Genomic DNA, 18,651 nt, shown 5'->3' on the forward strand with positions numbered 1-18,651 from the left:
GTACGAACCGATGGACACCTAAGTGGACACAGAGGAATCACCTTCATCGGGTGGGTGTCGGGCGGGCGTGGGGAGGGGATGGGCATACACATCCCTTAGGAACGGGGTGGGTGCGCACCCACTGGGGGATGGGCGCACTTGAAGCTCTGACCCGAGGGGGGTGGCGGGGAGAGGGCGATGTACCCGACCTTAACATTGGTGCCCCCACAATACGCTGGAACAACATGAGAGGTAAATGAATAAGAACACAGGGGGTAGGGGGGCACGGGCAACACATGTCACCTTAATACTTGGACTCCCATCATCTGCTTGAAAAGAGAGAGAAAAGAAAATGCAATACTAGAGATAAGAGACACTTTTTAAAAATAATGAATCCGAAGAGAAAAGTCAAAGGAGGCCTGTGGAGCAGGTCTGGGTGTGACTCCGGATCCCCCAACATCAGGTGCCACCACCAAAGATTCCTGCGTGTAGCCCATAGAACCCCAAAAGCAACGGGACGAGTTCTGGTCACATACTCCCTCAAAATGACATCCTGGCCTTCTTCTGCAACTCCCTCCCCTCTCAGACTCTCAAGGTTTCCTCCAGCGTGTCGGTTCCCACAGAGCAGACCTTTGGTCTGAGACCTGACAGTCCAGAAGCCACGCATGCTGCCGCGTGGCGGCGGTGTCGCGGCTCGGGACAAGAGGAGGCCCCACAGTGCGGGCTGGGGCGCCAGGCACCGCGGCGGGCGCTGAGGGTGGGGGTCACCCCCACCCGGGGCCGCCCCCGCACTCCCAGAAACGCGACAGAACCAGAGGCAAAAAAAAAAAAAAGAAGAAGAAGAAGAAGCCTACGGCACCCGGTATTCCCCGGCGGTCTCCCATCCAAGTTCTAACCAGGCCCGACCCTGCTTAGCTTCCGAGATCGGGCGCGTTCGGGGTGGTGTGGCCGTGGACGGCGGAGGGCGCCCCTGCCCCGCTCAAGAAGCGGAGCCTCTCTGCGCTTCCCCGCCGCCTCCTCCCGCCCCAGGCCCCGCGCCGGCGCTGACCCGCGCCGGGCCGGGCCTGTTGAGTTCGCCGGCCGGGTCCGGCGGGCTCCCAGGGACGGGGGTGACAGGCGGGGCGGGCAGGGAGCGGCGGGCCGGGGTTGGGGGCTGTCTCTCTATACACACACACTCACACTCAGTCTCTCACTCACACTCACACAAGATGCGCCTCCACGGCTGGACCCGCCAAGGTGGAGACCTTCCAGCCCCCCTCCTCTCCTCGCCTGGCCTCCTTCACCTCCCCGCCCCCACCCCCAGCGCCGCTGACTGCGCACGGGCGGGCGGGGCGCTCGCCCTTTGACCCCAGCCAGGGGCCGCCCTCCCCCACAACCCCTTTCAGCTGCTCCCCCCACCCTGTGGCCGGGCGGCCGCCTGTTCCCCCGGGCCAGGGCTGGGGCACAGCGCACGGGGGAGGGGAGCGAGTGTATGGGGCGTCTCTCTCTCTCTCGGGATGTGTCCCATGGGTGGGGTGGGGTGGCGTGGTTTGTGGGGCGCTGAAGAAATCAGTCCCCTCCATCTCCTCCCTCTGGAAAACCCCCGAGCCCTTGGAGAACTGCCGGCACCGCTTCCTGGGGGCCGGGACCCTCCTCTGTGTCCTCCTGTGGCCCAGTCCAAGGGACCTGGGCCTGGCCGGGGCTGCATTGGACCCCGACCACCCTGGCGTGTGGACTCGCTAACAATCGGCGATTAGATATTGGATTCCAGCGTCATTGAGGTCATTTCACTAATGAGTGCACCGGAAAGAGTTTCCTAATCCATCTGTGAGGGTGGCAACTGAAAGAGAATTTGAAAGCTGACAGAATAGGCGAGGAAAGGCATAGGAGATTTCCACACCCAGTAGGGAAGCCTTTCCCGAAATGGAAGAAAGAAAGGAGCAAACAGAGACACACCGGTAGCCCGCCCGGATCAGAGTCTGCCCCTGAGAGAAAGCACCCTGACCAGGTTCACCCGTGGGTGGGTGGCGAGCTAGCGGCATTCAGAAGAGCGAGGCCCGCAGTCTGTGCAGAAGACACCTGCACTCGGGTGTGTGTGGCGGCACAATTCCCAAGCAGCTCCAGATGTTAAACCAAGGAGAAGCCAGGGAGTTCCCAACGCCCCAGGTGTCCTCAGCCCACGACTGGCTGCTGTGGGAATGCGAAGCCCGGCTCCTTGTCTCAGAGCGGGGCAACCAGGAGGTGTGATGTCCACCCCGGGGTTCCTAGGAGGATCAGGCTGAAGCTGGGACTTGGCCTGAAAGTGTCCCCTCGCATGGCCACCCCCTTCCCCTTCCTGCTCCTCTACTCCTGGTGCCCCTCCATCCAGGGGCCAGACCTTAAAGAGTCACCCGCAAGAGAATCCTGGTCCCAAAGGAGCCTTCTGGGGGACCCGTGCTGAGAGAGGTTGTGGGCATGGCCCGCTGGGGCTCTGCCCGACCCAGGGCTGAGAGATGCAACCTCCCAGCTCTGGGTCCCTGCAGGAAGTGTTGGCAAGCACAGGGCCAGTCCTCCAAAGGCCCAGGTGCAGGGAGCCCAGGCCAAGCAGCCCGTGGAAGAAGCCACATGCTGTGCCACCCCGGGGAACACGACTGCAGGCCACGGCCCTTCCCGCCTCCTCCTCCTCCTCCTCCTCCTCCTCCTCCTCCTCCTCCCACCCTGCCCCCGCCCCCGCCCCCACATGGCGCAGGGCCCAGAGACACCTCAGACACTTGCTACCCAAAGTGCAAAGGGCATCAGTTGCTCCTCCAAACCCCCCCCCCAGCCCAGCAGACCGCGTTGTCCAGCCAGCCCCCGGGCCTCCCTGGGGTGCCCAGCACAAAAGTGCAGACACCCACCGGACCCTCAATCTCAGTTTTCGGATGTTTTTGCCACTCTAAGGACCCGCAGGCCAGCTGGGCCTTCTGGCAGGACAGAGAGCCCCGGAATCCGACGTGGAGAGCTGGGTGTACGTCCCCATGAGGAGCCGGTCCCCACCTCCGCGGCTCCCCCCTTGCGGGGAGTGGCAGCCGCGGGGCCTCAGAGAAGACACCAGGCTGGGCCCCCGCGGCACAGCGGGAGCACGTCCCCCGCAGGCCACTTAGCGAGGGCGGCAGGCGGACGGTTGGGTTGCGCGAGACGCTGCGGCCACCCTGCTACCGGGTTCCTGGGAGGGCGTCCTGGAAGCAGCGTCCACACCAAGCCCTTGGAAGGCCCAGGCGACGGAGGAGCCCCGTCAGGCAGGGGCCGAGGACGGTGACAGGTGACAGGTGACAGGCCGGGCGGGAAGGAGTCAGTCAGGCAGGGGCCGAGGAGGAGACGGGCTGGGTAAGGGTTAGGGTTAGAGTCAGGGCACAAGTCACAATCGCAAAGACCTGGAAGTGACCCGAGTGCCCATCGACCCACGAGTGCGTCAATAAAATGTGGCGCGTGGACACCACGGAGTGCTATTCGGCTGTGAGGAACAGCGGTGAGAGGGCACCTCTCGTGGTTCTCCTGGCCAGAGCTGGAACCCGTTCCAGTAAGCCAGGTATCCCAAGAATGGACACACGAGCACCACGTGCTCGCGCTCACCGGCAAATGGGTACGAACCGATGGACACCTAAGTGGACACAGAGGAATCACCTTCATCGGGTGGGTGTCGGGCGGGCGTGGGGAGGGGATGGGCATACACATCCCTTAGGAACGGGGTGGGTGCGCACCCACTGGGGGATGGGCGCACTTGAAGCTCTGACCCGAGGGGGGAGGCGGGGAGAGGGCGATGTACCCGACCTTAACATTGGTGCCCCCACAATACGCTGGAACAACATGAGAGGTAAATGAATAAGAACACAGGGGGTAGGGGGGCACGGGCAACACATGTCACCTTAATACTTGGACTCCCATCATCTGCTTGAAAAGAGAGAGAAAAGAAAATGCAATACTAGAGATAAGAGACACTTTTTAAAAATAATGAATCCGAAGAGAAAAGTCAAAGGAGGCCTGTGGAGCAGGTCTGGGTGTGACTCCGGATCCCCCAACATCAGGTGCCACCACCAAAGATTCCTGCGTGTAGCCCATAGAACCCCAAAAGCAACGGGACGAGTTCTGGTCACATACTCCCTCAAAATGACATCCTGGCCTTCTTCTGCAACTCCCTCCCCTCTCAGACTCTCAAGGTTTCCTCCAGCGTGTCGGTTCCCACAGAGCAGACCTTTGGTCTGAGACCTGACAGTCCAGAAGCCACGCATGCTGCCGCGTGGCGGCGGTGTCGCGGCTCGGGACAAGAGGAGGCCCCACAGTGCGGGCTGGGGCGCCAGGCACCGCGGCGGGCGCTGAGGGTGGGGGTCACCCCCACCCGGGGCCGCCCCCGCACTCCCAGAAACGCGACAGAACCAGAGGCAAAAAAAAAAAAAAAGAAGAAGAAGAAGAAGCCTACGGCACCCGGTATTCCCCGGCGGTCTCCCATCCAAGTTCTAACCAGGCCCGACCCTGCTTAGCTTCCGAGATCGGGCGCGTTCGGGGTGGTGTGGCCGTGGACGGCGGAGGGCGCCCCTGCCCCGCTCAAGAAGCCGAGCCTCTCTGCGCTTCCCCGCCGCCTCCTCCCGCCCCAGGCCCCGCGCCGGCGCTGACCCGCGCCGGGCCGGGCCTGTTGAGTTCGCCGGCCGGGTCCGGCGGGCTCCCAGGGACGGGGGTGACAGGCGGGGCGGGCAGGGAGCGGCGGGCCGGGGTTGGGGGCTGTCTCTCTATACACACACACTCACACTCAGTCTCTCACTCACACTCACACAAGATGCGCCTCCACGGCTGGACCCGCCAAGGTGGAGACCTTCCAGCCCCCCTCCTCTCCTCGCCTGGCCTCCTTCACCTCCCCGCCCCCACCCCCAGCGCCGCTGACTGCGCGCGGGCGGGCGGGGCGCTCGCCCTTTGACCCCAGCCAGGGGCCGCCCTCCCCCACAACCCCTTTCAGCTGCTCCCCCCACCCTGTGGCCGGGCGGCCGCCTGTTCCCCCGGGCCAGGGCTGGGGCACAGCGCACGGGGGAGGGGAGCGAGTGTATGGGGCGTCTCTCTCTCTCTCGGGATGTGTCCCATGGGTGGGGTGGGGTGGCGTGGTTTGTGGGGCGCTGAAGAAATCAGTCCCCTCCATCTCCTCCCTCTGGAAAACCCCCGAGCCCTTGGAGAACTGCCGGCACCGCTTCGTGGGGGCCGGGACCCTCCTCTGTGTCCTCCTGTGGCCCAGTCCAAGGGGCCTGGGCCTGGCCGGGGCTGCATTGGACCCCGACCACCCTGGCGTGTGGACTCGCTAACAATCGGCGATTAGATATTGGATTCCAGCGTCATTGAGGTCATTTCACTAATGAGTGCACCGGAAAGAGTTTCCTAATCCATCTGTGAGGGTGGCAACTGAAAGAGAATTTGAAAGCTGACAGAATAGGCGAGGAAAGGCATAGGAGATTTCCACACCCAGTAGGGAAGCCTTTCCCGAAATGGAAGAAAGAAAGGAGCAAACAGAGACACACCGGTAGCCCGCCCGGATCAGAGTCTGCCCCTGAGAGAAAGCACCCTGACCAGGTTCACCCGTGGGTGGGTGGCGAGCTAGCGGCATTCAGAAGAGCGAGGCCCGCAGTCTGTGCAGAAGACACCTGCACTCGGGTGTGTGTGGCGGCACAATTCCCAAGCAGCTCCAGATGTTAAACCAAGGAGAAGCCAGGGAGTTCCCAACGCCCCAGGTGTCCTCAGCCCACGACTGGCTGCTGTGGGAATGCGAAGCCCGGCTCCTTGTCTCAGAGCGGGGCAACCAGGAGGTGTGATGTCCACCCCGGGGTTCCTAGGAGGATCAGGCTGAAGCTGGGACTTGGCCTGAAAGTGTCCCCTCGCATGGCCACCCCCTTCCCCTTCCTGCTCCTCTACTCCTGGTGCCCCTCCATCCAGGGGCCAGACCTTAAAGAGTCACCCGCAAGAGAATCCTGGTCCCAAAGGAGCCTTCTGGGGGACCCGTGCTGAGAGAGGTTGTGGGCATGGCCCGCTGGGGCTCTGCCCGACCCAGGGCTGAGAGATGCAACCTCCCAGCTCTGGGTCCCTGCAGGAAGTGTTGGCAAGCACAGGGCCAGTCCTCCAAAGGCCCAGGTGCAGGGAGCCCAGGCCAAGCAGCCCGTGGAAGAAGCCACATGCTGTGCCACCCCGGGGAACACGACTGCAGGCCACGGCCCTTCCCGCCTCCTCCTCCTCCTCCTCCTCCTCCTCCTCCTCCTCCTCCTCCTCCTCCCACCCTGCCCCCGCCCCCGCCCCCACATGGCGCAGGGCCCAGAGACACCTCAGACACTTGCTACCCAAAGTGCAAAGGGCATCAGTTGCTCCTCCAAACCCCCCCCCCAGCCCAGCAGACCGCGTTGTCCAGCCAGCCCCCGGGCCTCCCTGGGGTGCCCAGCACAAAAGTGCAGACACCCACCGGACCCTCAATCTCAGTTTTCGGATGTTTTTGCCACTCTAAGGACCCGCAGGCCAGCTGGGCCTTCTGGCAGGACAGAGAGCCCCGGAATCCGACGTGGAGAGCTGGGTGTACGTCCCCATGAGGAGCCGGTCCCCACCTCCGCGGCTCCCCCCTTGCGGGGAGTGGCAGCCGCGGGGCCTCAGAGAAGACACCAGGCTGGGCCCCCGCGGCACAGCGGGAGCACGTCCCCCGCAGGCCACTTAGCGAGGGCGGCAGGCGGACGGTTGGGTTGCGCGAGACGCTGCGGCCACCCTGCTACCGGGTTCCTGGGAGGGCGTCCTGGAAGCAGCGTCCACACCAAGCCCTTGGAAGGCCCAGGCGACGGAGGAGCCCCGTCAGGCAGGGGCCGAGGACGGTGACAGGTGACAGGTGACAGGCCGGGCGGGAAGGAGTCAGTCAGGCAGGGGCCGAGGAGGAGACGGGCTGGGTAAGGGTTAGGGTTAGAGTCAGGGCACAAGTCACAATCGCAAAGACCTGGAAGTGACCCGAGTGCCCATCGACCCACGAGTGCGTCAATAAAATGTGGCGCGTGGACACCACGGAGTGCTATTCGGCTGTGAGGAACAGCGGTGAGAGGGCACCTCTCGTGGTTCTCCTGGCCAGAGCTGGAACCCGTTCCAGTAAGCCAGGTATCCCAAGAATGGACACACGAGCACCACGTGCTCGCGCTCACCGGCAAATGGGTACGAACCGATGGACACCTAAGTGGACACAGAGGAATCACCTTCATCGGGTGGGTGTCGGGCGGGCGTGGGGAGGGGATGGGCATACACATCCCTTAGGAACGGGGTGGGTGCGCACCCACTGGGGGATGGGCGCACTTGAAGCTCTGACCCGAGGGGGGAGGCGGGGAGAGGGCGATGTACCCGACCTTAACATTGGTGCCCCCACAATACGCTGGAACAACATGAGAGGTAAATGAATAAGAACACAGGGGGTAGGGGGGCACGGGCAACACATGTCACCTTAATACTTGGACTCCCATCATCTGCTTGAAAAGAGAGAGAAAAGAAAATGCAATACTAGAGATAAGAGACACTTTTTAAAAATAATGAATCCGAAGAGAAAAGTCAAAGGAGGCCTGTGGAGCAGGTCTGGGTGTGACTCCGGATCCCCCAACATCAGGTGCCACCACCAAAGATTCCTGCGTGTAGCCCATAGAACCCCAAAAGCAACGGGACGAGTTCTGGTCACATACTCCCTCAAAATGACATCCTGGCCTTCTTCTGCAACTCCCTCCCCTCTCAGACTCTCAAGGTTTCCTCCAGCGTGTCGGTTCCCACAGAGCAGACCTTTGGTCTGAGACCTGACAGTCCAGAAGCCACGCATGCTGCCGCGTGGCGGCGGTGTCGCGGCTCGGGACAAGAGGAGGCCCCACAGTGCGGGCTGGGGCGCCAGGCACCGCGGCGGGCGCTGAGGGTGGGGGTCACCCCCACCCGGGGCCGCCCCCGCACTCCCAGAAACGCGACAGAACCAGAGGCAAAAAAAAAAAAAAAGAAGAAGAAGAAGAAGCCTACGGCACCCGGTATTCCCCGGCGGTCTCCCATCCAAGTTCTAACCAGGCCCGACCCTGCTTAGCTTCCGAGATCGGGCGCGTTCGGGGTGGTGTGGCCGTGGACGGCGGAGGGCGCCCCTGCCCCGCTCAAGAAGCCGAGCCTCTCTGCGCTTCCCCGCCGCCTCCTCCCGCCCCAGGCCCCGCGCCGGCGCTGACCCGCGCCGGGCCGGGCCTGTTGAGTTCGCCGGCCGGGTCCGGCGGGCTCCCAGGGACGGGGGTGACAGGCGGGGCGGGCAGGGAGCGGCGGGCCGGGGTTGGGGGCTGTCTCTCTATACACACACACTCACACTCAGTCTCTCACTCACACTCACACAAGATGCGCCTCCACGGCTGGACCCGCCAAGGTGGAGACCTTCCAGCCCCCCTCCTCTCCTCGCCTGGCCTCCTTCACCTCCCCGCCCCCACCCCCAGCGCCGCTGACTGCGCGCGGGCGGGCGGGGCGCTCGCCCTTTGACCCCAGCCAGGGGCCGCCCTCCCCCACAACCCCTTTCAGCTGCTCCCCCCACCCTGTGGCCGGGCGGCCGCCTGTTCCCCCGGGCCAGGGCTGGGGCACAGCGCACGGGGGAGGGGAGCGAGTGTATGGGGCGTCTCTCTCTCTCTCGGGATGTGTCCCATGGGTGGGGTGGGGTGGCGTGGTTTGTGGGGCGCTGAAGAAATCAGTCCCCTCCATCTCCTCCCTCTGGAAAACCCCCGAGCCCTTGGAGAACTGCCGGCACCGCTTCGTGGGGGCCGGGACCCTCCTCTGTGTCCTCCTGTGGCCCAGTCCAAGGGGCCTGGGCCTGGCCGGGGCTGCATTGGACCCCGACCACCCTGGCGTGTGGACTCGCTAACAATCGGCGATTAGATATTGGATTCCAGCGTCATTGAGGTCATTTCACTAATGAGTGCACCGGAAAGAGTTTCCTAATCCATCTGTGAGGGTGGCAACTGAAAGAGAATTTGAAAGCTGACAGAATAGGCGAGGAAAGGCATAGGAGATTTCCACACCCAGTAGGGAAGCCTTTCCCGAAATGGAAGAAAGAAAGGAGCAAACAGAGACACACCGGTAGCCCGCCCGGATCAGAGTCTGCCCCTGAGAGAAAGCACCCTGACCAGGTTCACCCGTGGGTGGGTGGCGAGCTAGCGGCATTCAGAAGAGCGAGGCCCGCAGTCTGTGCAGAAGACACCTGCACTCGGGTGTGTGTGGCGGCACAATTCCCAAGCAGCTCCAGATGTTAAACCAAGGAGAAGCCAGGGAGTTCCCAACGCCCCAGGTGTCCTCAGCCCACGACTGGCTGCTGTGGGAATGCGAAGCCCGGCTCCTTGTCTCAGAGCGGGGCAACCAGGAGGTGTGATGTCCACCCCGGGGTTCCTAGGAGGATCAGGCTGAAGCTGGGACTTGGCCTGAAAGTGTCCCCTCGCATGGCCACCCCCTTCCCCTTCCTGCTCCTCTACTCCTGGTGCCCCTCCATCCAGGGGCCAGACCTTAAAGAGTCACCCGCAAGAGAATCCTGGTCCCAAAGGAGCCTTCTGGGGGACCCGTGCTGAGAGAGGTTGTGGGCATGGCCCGCTGGGGCTCTGCCCGACCCAGGGCTGAGAGATGCAACCTCCCAGCTCTGGGTCCCTGCAGGAAGTGTTGGCAAGCACAGGGCCAGTCCTCCAAAGGCCCAGGTGCAGGGAGCCCAGGCCAAGCAGCCCGTGGAAGAAGCCACATGCTGTGCCACCCCGGGGAACACGACTGCAGGCCACGGCCCTTCCCGCCTCCTCCTCCTCCTCCTCCTCCTCCTCCTCCTCCTCCTCCTCCTCCCACCCTGCCCCCGCCCCCGCCCCCACATGGCGCAGGGCCCAGAGACACCTCAGACACTTGCTACCCAAAGTGCAAAGGGCATCAGTTGCTCCTCCAAACCCCCCCCCCAGCCCAGCAGACCGCGTTGTCCAGCCAGCCCCCGGGCCTCCCTGGGGTGCCCAGCACAAAAGTGCAGACACCCACCGGACCCTCAATCTCAGTTTTCGGATGTTTTTGCCACTCTAAGGACCCGCAGGCCAGCTGGGCCTTCTGGCAGGACAGAGAGCCCCGGAATCCGACGTGGAGAGCTGGGTGTACGTCCCCATGAGGAGCCGGTCCCCACCTCCGCGGCTCCCCCCTTGCGGGGAGTGGCAGCCGCGGGGCCTCAGAGAAGACACCAGGCTGGGCCCCCGCGGCACAGCGGGAGCACGTCCCCCGCAGGCCACTTAGCGAGGGCGGCAGGCGGACGGTTGGGTTGCGCGAGACGCTGCGGCCACCCTGCTACCGGGTTCCTGGGAGGGCGTCCTGGAAGCAGCGTCCACACCAAGCCCTTGGAAGGCCCAGGCGACGGAGGAGCCCCGTCAGGCAGGGGCCGAGGACGGTGACAGGTGACAGGTGACAGGCCGGGCGGGAAGGAGTCAGTCAGGCAGGGGCCGAGGAGGAGACGGGCTGGGTAAGGGTTAGGGTTAGAGTCAGGGCACAAGTCACAATCGCAAAGACCTGGAAGTGACCCGAGTGCCCATCGACCCACGAGTGCGTCAATAAAATGTGGCGCGTGGACACCACGGAGTGCTATTCGGCTGTGAGGAACAGCGGTGAGAGGGCACCTCTCGTGGTTCTCCTGGCCAGAGCTGGAACCCGTTCCAGTAAGCCAGGTATCCCAAGAATGGACACACGAGCACCACGTGCTCGCGCTCACCGGCAAATGGGTACGAACCGATGGACACCTAAGTGGACACAGAGGAATCACCTTCATCGGGTGGGTGTCGGGCGGGCGTGGGGAGGGGATGGGCATACACATCCCTTAGGAACGGGGTGGGTGCGCACCCACTGGGGGATGGGCGCACTTGAAGCTCTGACCCGAGGGGGGAGGCGGGGAGAGGGCGATGTACCCGACCTTAACATTGGTGCCCCCACAATACGCTGGAACAACATGAGAGGTAAATGAATAAGAACACAGGGGGTAGGGGGGCACGGGCAACACATGTCACCTTAATACTTGGACTCCCATCATCTGCTTGAAAAGAGAGAGAAAAGAAAATGCAATACTAGAGATAAGAGACACTTTTTAAAAATAATGAATCCGAAGAGAAAAGTCAAAGGAGGCCTGTGGAGCAGGTCTGGGTGTGACTCCGGATCCCCCAACATCAGGTGCCACCACCAAAGATTCCTGCGTGTAGCCCATAGAACCCCAAAAGCAACGGGACGAGTTCTGGTCACATACTCCCTCAAAATGACATCCTGGCCTTCTTCTGCAACTCCCTCCCCTCTCAGACTCTCAAGGTTTCCTCCAGCGTGTCGGTTCCCACAGAGCAGACCTTTGGTCTGAGACCTGACAGTCCAGAAGCCACGCATGCTGCCGCGTGGCGGCGGTGTCGCGGCTCGGGACAAGAGGAGGCCCCACAGTGCGGGCTGGGGCGCCAGGCACCGCGGCGGGCGCTGAGGGTGGGGGTCACCCCCACCCGGGGCCGCCCCCGCACTCCCAGAAACGCGACAGAACCAGAGGCAAAAAAAAAAAAAAAGAAGAAGAAGAAGAAGCCTACGGCACCCGGTATTCCCCGGCGGTCTCCCATCCAAGTTCTAACCAGGCCCGACCCTGCTTAGCTTCCGAGATCGGGCGCGTTCGGGGTGGTGTGGCCGTGGACGGCGGAGGGCGCCCCTGCCCCGCTCAAGAAGCGGAGCCTCTCTGCGCTTCCCCGCCGCCTCCTCCCGCCCCAGGCCCCGCGCCGGCGCTGACCCGCGCCGGGCCGGGCCTGTTGAGTTCGCCGGCCGGGTCCGGCGGGCTCCCAGGGACGGGGGTGACAGGCGGGGCGGGCAGGGAGCGGCGGGCCGGGGTTGGGGGCTGTCTCTCTATACACACACACTCACACTCAGTCTCTCACTCACACTCACACAAGATGCGCCTCCACGGCTGGACCCGCCAAGGTGGAGACCTTCCAGCCCCCCTCCTCTCCTCGCCTGGCCTCCTTCACCTCCCCGCCCCCACCCCCAGCGCCGCTGACTGCGCACGGGCGGGCGGGGCGCTCGCCCTTTGACCCCAGCCAGGGGCCGCCCTCCCCCACAACCCCTTTCAGCTGCTCCCCCCACCCTGTGGTCGGGCGGCCGCCTGTTCCCCCGGGCCAGGGCTGGGGCACAGCGCACGGGGGAGGGGAGCGAGTGTATGGGGCGTCTCTCTCTCTCTCGGGATGTGTCCCATGGGTGGGGTGGGGTGGCGTGGTTTGTGGGGCGCTGAAGAAATCAGTCCCCTCCATCTCCTCCCTCTGGAAAACCCCCGAGCCCTTGGAGAACTGCCGGCACCGCTTCGTGGGGGCCGGGACCCTCCTCTGTGTCCTCCTGTGGCCCAGTCCAAGGGGCCTGGGCCTGGCCGGGGCTGCATTGGACCCCGACCACCCTGGCGTGTGGACTCGCTAACAATCGGCGATTAGATATTGGATTCCAGCGTCATTGAGGTCATTTCACTAATGAGTGCACCGGAAAGAGTTTCCTAATCCATCTGTGAGGGTGGCAACTGAAAGAGAATTTGAAAGCTGACAGAATAGGCGAGGAAAGGCATAGGAGATTTCCACACCCAGTAGGGAAGCCTTTCCCGAAATGGAAGAAAGAAAGGAGCAAACAGAGACACACCGGTAGCCCGCCCGGATCAGAGTCTGCCCCTGAGAGAAAGCACCCTGACCAGGTTCACCCGTGGGTGGGTGGCGAGCTAGCGGCATTCAGAAGAGCGAGGCCCGCAGTCTGTGCAGAAGACACCTGCACTCGGGTGTGTGTGGCGGCACAATTCCCAAGCAGCTCCAGATGTTAAACCAAGGAGAAGCCAGGGAGTTCCCAACGCCCCAGGTGTCCTCAGCCCACGACTGGCTGCTGTGGGAATGCGAAGCCCGGCTCCTTGTCTCAGAGCGGGGCAACCAGGAGGTGTGATGTCCACCCCGGGGTTCCTAGGAGGATCAGGCTGAAGCTGGGACTTGGCCTGAAAGTGTCCCCTCGCATGGCCACCCCCTTCCCCTTCCTGCTCCTCTACTCCTGGTGCCCCTCCATCCAGGGGCCAGACCTTAAAGAGTCACCCGCAAGAGAATCCTGGTCCCAAAGGAGCCTTCTGGGGGACCCGTGCTGAGAGAGGTTGTGGGCATGGCCCGCTGGGGCTCTGCCCGACCCAGGGCTGAGAGATGCAACCTCCCAGCTCTGGGTCCCTGCAGGAAGTGTTGGCAAGCACAGGGCCAGTCCTCCAAAGGCCCAGGTGCAGGGAGCCCAGGCCAAGCAGCCCGTGGAAGAAGCCACATGCTGTGCCACCCCGGGGAACACGACTGCAGGCCACGGCCCTTCCCGCCTCCTCCTCCTCCTCCTCCTCCTCCTCCTCCTCCTCCTCCTCCTCCCACCCTGCCCCCGCCCCCGCCCCCACATGGCGCAGGGCCCAGAGACACCTCAGACACTTGCTACCCAAAGTGCAAAGGGCATCAGTTGCTCCTCCAAACCCCCCCCCCAGCCCAGCAGACCGCGTTGTCCAGCCAGCCCCCGGGCCTCCCTGGGGTGCCCAGCACAAAAGTGCAGACACCCACCGGACCCTCAATCTCAGTTTTCGGATGTTTTTGCCACTCTAAGGACCCGCAGGCCAGCTGGGCCTTCTGGCAGGACAGAGAGCCCCGGAATCCGACGTGGAGAGCTGGGTGTACGTCCCCATGAGGAGCCGGTCCCCACCTCCGCGGCTCCCCCCTTGCGGGGAGTGGCAGCCGCGGGGCCTCAGAGAAGACACCAGGCTGGGCCCCCGCGGCACAGCGGGAGCACGTCCCCCGCAGGCCACTTAGCGAGGGCGGCAGGCGGACGGTTGGGTTGCGCGAGACGCTGCGGCCACCCTGCTACCGGGTTCCTGGGAGGGCGTCCTGGAAGCAGCGTCCACACCAAGCCCTTGGAAGGCCCAGGCGACGGAGGAGCCCCGTCAGGCAGGGGCCGAGGACGGTGACAGGTGACAGGTGACAGGCCGGGCGGGAAGGAGTCAGTCAGGCAGGGGCCGAGGAGGAGACGGGCTGGGTAAGGGTTAGGGTTAGAGTCAGGGCACAAGTCACAATCGCAAAGACCTGGAAGTGACCCGAGTGCCCATCGACCCACGAGTGCGTCAATAAAATGTGGCGCGTGGACACCACGGAGTGCTATTCGGCTGTGAGGAACAGCGGTGAGAGGGCACCTCTCGTGGTTCTCCTGGCCAGAGCTGGAACCCGTTCCAGTAAGCCAGGTATCCCAAGAATGGACACACGAGCACCACGTGCTCGCGCTCACCGGCAAATGGGTACGAACCGATGGACACCTAAGTGGACACAGAGGAATCACCTTCATCGGGTGGGTGTCGGGCGGGCGTGGGGAGGGGATGGGCATACACATCCCTTAGGAACGGGGTGGGTGCGCACCCACTGGGGGATGGGCGCACTTGAAGCTCTGACCCGAGGGGGGTGGCGGGGAGAGGGCGATGTACCCGACCTTAACATTGGTGCCCCCACAATACGCTGGAACAACATGAGAGGTAAATGAATAAGAACACAGGGGGTAGGGGGGCACGGGCAACACATGTCACCTTAATACTTGGACTCCCATCATCTGCTTGAAAAGAGAGAGAAAAGAAAATGCAATACTAGAGATAAGAGACACTTTTTAAAAATAATGAATCCGAAGAGAAAAGTCAAAGGAGGCCTGTGGAGCAGGTCTGGGTGTGACTCCGGATCCCCCAACATCAGGTGCCACCACCAAAGATTCCTGCGTGTAGCCCATAGAACCCCAAAAGCAACGGGACGAGTTCTGGTCACATACTCCCTCAAAATGACATCCTGGCCTTCTTCTGCAACTCCCTCCCCTCTCAGACTCTCAAGGTTTCCTCCAGCGTGTCGGTTCCCACAGAGCAGACCTTTGGTCTGAGACCTGACAGTCCAGAAGCCACGCATGCTGCCGCGTGGCGGCGGTGTCGCGGCTCGGGACAAGAGGAGGCCCCACAGTGCGGGCTGGGGCGCCAGGCACCGCGGCGGGCGCTGAGGGTGGGGGTCACCCCCACCCGGGGCCGCCCCCGCACTCCCAGAAACGCGACAGAACCAGAGGCAAAAAAAAAAAAAAGAAGAAGAAGAAGAAGCCTACGGCACCCGGTATTCCCGGGCGGTCTCCCATCCAAGTTCTAACCAGGCCCGACCCTGCTTAGCTTCCGAGATCGGGCGCGTTCGGGGTGGTGTGGCCGTGGACGGCGGAGGGCGCCCCTGCCCCGCTCAAGAAGCGGAGCCTCTCTGCGCTTCCCCGCCGCCTCCTCCCGCCCCAGGCCCCGCGCCGGCGCTGACCCGCGCCGGGCCGGGCCTGTTGAGTTCGCCGGCCGGGTCCGGCGGGCTCCCAGGGACGGGGGTGACAGGCGGGGCGGGCAGGGAGCGGCGGGCCGGGGTTGGGGGCTGTCTCTCTATACACACACACTCACACTCAGTCTCTCACTCACACTCACACAAGATGCGCCTCCACGGCTGGACCCGCCAAGGTGGAGACCTTCCAGCCCCCCTCCTCTCCTCGCCTGGCCTCCTTCACCTCCCCGCCCCCACCCCCAGCGCCGCTGACTGCGCACGGGCGGGCGGGGCGCTCGCCCTTTGACCCCAGCCAGGGGCCGCCCTCCCCCACAACCCCTTTCAGCTGCTCCCCCCACCCTGTGGTCGGGCGGCCGCCTGTTCCCCCGGGCCAGGGCTGGGGCACAGCGCACGGGGGAGGGGAGCGAGTGTATGGGGCGTCTCTCTCTCTCTCGGGATGTGTCCCATGGGTGGGGTGGGGTGGCGTGGTTTGTGGGGCGCTGAAGAAATCAGTCCCCTCCATCTCCTCCCTCTGGAAAACCCCCGAGCCCTTGGAGAACTGCCGGCACCGCTTCGTGGGGGCCGGGACCCTCCTCTGTGTCCTCCTGTGGCCCAGTCCAAGGGGCCTGGGCCTGGCCGGGGCTGCATTGGACCCCGACCACCCTGGCGTGTGGACTCGCTAACAATCGGCGATTAGATATTGGATTCCAGCGTCATTGAGGTCATTTCACTAATGAGTGCACCGGAAAGAGTTTCCTAATCCATCTGTGAGGGTGGCAACTGAAAGAGAATTTGAAAGCTGACAGAATAGGCGAGGAAAGGCATAGGAGATTTCCACACCCAGTAGGGAAGCCTTTCCCGAAATGGAAGAAAGAAAGGAGCAAACAGAGACACACCGGTAGCCCGCCCGGATCAGAGTCTGCCCCTGAGAGAAAGCACCCTGACCAGGTTCACCCGTGGGTGGGTGGCGAGCTAGCGGCATTCAGAAGAGCGAGGCCCGCAGTCTGTGCAGAAGACACCTGCACTCGGGTGTGTGTGGCGGCACAATTCCCAAGCAGCTCCAGATGTTAAACCAAGGAGAAGCCAGGGAGTTCCCAACGCCCCAGGTGTCCTCAGCCCACGACTGGCTGCTGTGGGAATGCGAAGCCCGGCTCCTTGTCTCAGAGCGGGGCAACCAGGAGGTGTGATGTCCACCCCGGGGTTCCTAGGAGGATCAGGCTGAAGCTGGGACTTGGCCTGAAAGTGTCCCCTCGCATGGCCACCCCCTTCCCCTTCCTGCTCCTCTACTCCTGGTGCCCCTCCATCCAGGGGCCAGACCTTAAAGAGTCACCCGCAAGAGAATCCTGGTCCCAAAGGAGCCTTCTGGGGGACCCGTGCTGAGAGAGGTTGTGGGCATGGCCCGCTGGGGCTCTGCCCGACCCAGGGCTGAGAGATGCAACCTCCCAGCTCTGGGTCCCTGCAGGAAGTGTTGGCAAGCACAGGGCCAGTCCTCCAAAGGCCCAGGTGCAGGGAGCCCAGGCCAAGCAGCCCGTGGAAGAAGCCACATGCTGTGCCACCCCGGGGAACACGACTGCAGGCCACGGCCCTTCCCGCCTCCTCCTCCTCCTCCTCCTCCTCCTCCTCCTCCTCCTCCTCCTCCCACCCTGCCCCCGCCCCCGCCCCCACATGGCGCAGGGCCCAGAGACACCTCAGACACTTGCTACCCAAAGTGCAAAGGGCATCAGTTGCTCCTCCAAACCCCCCCCCCAGCCCAGCAGACCGCGTTGTCCAGCCAGCCCCCGGGCCTCCCTGGGGTGCCCAGCACAAAAGTGCAGACACCCACCGGACCCTCAATCTCAGTTTTCGGATGTTTTTGCCACTCTAAGGACCCGCAGGCCAGCTGGGCCTTCTGGCAGGACAGAGAGCCCCGGAATCCGACGTGGAGAGCTGGGTGTACGTCCCCATGAGGAGCCGGTCCCCACCTCCGCGGCTCCCCCCTTGCGGGGAGTGGCAGCCGCGGGGCCTCAGAGAAGACACCAGGCTGGGCCCCCGCGGCACAGCGGGAGCACGTCCCCCGCAGGCCACTTAGCGAGGGCGGCAGGCGGACGGTTGGGTTGCGCGAGACGCTGCGGCCACCCTGCTACCGGGTTCCTGGGAGGGCGTCCTGGAAGCAGCGTCCACACCAAGCCCTTGGAAGGCCCAGGCGACGGAGGAGCCCCGTCAGGCAGGGGCCGAGGACGGTGACAGGTGACAGGTGACAGGCCGGGCGGGAAGGAGTCAGTCAGGCAGGGGCCGAGGAGGAGACGGGCTGGGTAAGGGTTAGGGTTAGAGTCAGGGCACAAGTCACAATCGCAAAGACCTGGAAGTGACCCGAGTGCCCATCGACCCACGAGTGCGTCAATAAAATGTGGCGCGTGGACACCACGGAGTGCTATTCGGCTGTGAGGAACAGCGGTGAGAGGGCACCTCTCGTGGTTCTCCTGGCCAGAGCTGGAACCCGTTCCAGTAAGCCAGGTATCCCAAGAATGGACACACGAGCACCACGTGCTCGCGCTCACCGGCAAATGGGTACGAACCGATGGACACCTAAGTGGACACAGAGGAATCACCTTCATCGGGTGGGTGTCGGGCGGGCGTGGGGAGGGGATGGGCATACACATCCCTTAGGAACGGGGTGGGTGCGCACCCACTGGGGGATGGGCGCACTTGAAGCTCTGACCCGAGGGGGGTGGCGGGGAGAGGGCGATGTACCCGACCTTAACATTGGTGCCCCCACAATACGCTGGAACAACATGAGAGGTAAATGAATAAGAACACAGGGGGTAGGGGGGCACGGGCAACACATGTCACCTTAATACTTGGACTCCCATCATCTGCTTGAAAAGAGAGAGAAAAGAAAATGCAATACTAGAGATAAGAGACACTTTTTAAAAATAATGAATCCGAAGAGAAAAGTCAAAGGAGGCCTGTGGAGCAGGTCTGGGTGTGACTCCGGATCCCCCAACATCAGGTGCCACCACCAAAGATTCCTGCGTGTAGCCCATAGAACCCCAAAAGCAACGGGACGAGTTCTGGTCACATACTCCCTCAAAATGACATCCTGGCCTTCTTCTGCAACTCCCTCCCCTCTCAGACTCTCAAGGTTTCCTCCAGCGTGTCGGTTCCCACAGAGCAGACCTTTGGTCTGAGACCTGACAGTCCAGAAGCCACGCATGCTGCCGCGTGGCGGCGGTGTCGCGGCTCGGGACAAGAGGAGGCCCCACAGTGCGGGCTGGGGCGCCAGGCACCGCGGCGGGCGCTGAGGGTGGGGGTCACCCCCACCCGGGGCCGCCCCCGCACTCCCAGAAACGCGACAGAACCAGAGGCAAAAAAAAAAAAAAGAAGAAGAAGAAGA

At 63.4% G+C, this 18,651-nt stretch overlaps 5 pseudogenes; all 5 read right to left on the reverse strand.

Annotated features, from left to right (window-relative positions):
- Positions 1-826: 826 nt before the first annotated feature.
- LOC142872687 (uncharacterized) lies at positions 827-935 on the reverse strand (annotated as a pseudogene).
- Positions 936-4,386: 3,451 nt separating this feature from the next.
- Positions 4,387-4,495, reverse strand: LOC142872688 (uncharacterized; annotated as a pseudogene).
- A 3,460-nt stretch (positions 4,496-7,955) lies between these two features.
- LOC142872689 (uncharacterized) lies at positions 7,956-8,064 on the reverse strand (annotated as a pseudogene).
- A 3,457-nt stretch (positions 8,065-11,521) lies between these two features.
- On the reverse strand, positions 11,522-11,630 carry LOC142872691 (uncharacterized; annotated as a pseudogene).
- A 3,456-nt stretch (positions 11,631-15,086) lies between these two features.
- LOC142872613 (uncharacterized) lies at positions 15,087-15,195 on the reverse strand (annotated as a pseudogene).
- Between the last annotated feature and the right edge of the window lie 3,456 nt (positions 15,196-18,651).

This window comes from Microcebus murinus, chromosome 8 (assembly GCF_040939455.1).
Source record: "Microcebus murinus isolate Inina chromosome 8, M.murinus_Inina_mat1.0, whole genome shotgun sequence".
Classification (NCBI taxonomy): Eukaryota; Metazoa; Chordata; class Mammalia; order Primates; family Cheirogaleidae; genus Microcebus; species Microcebus murinus.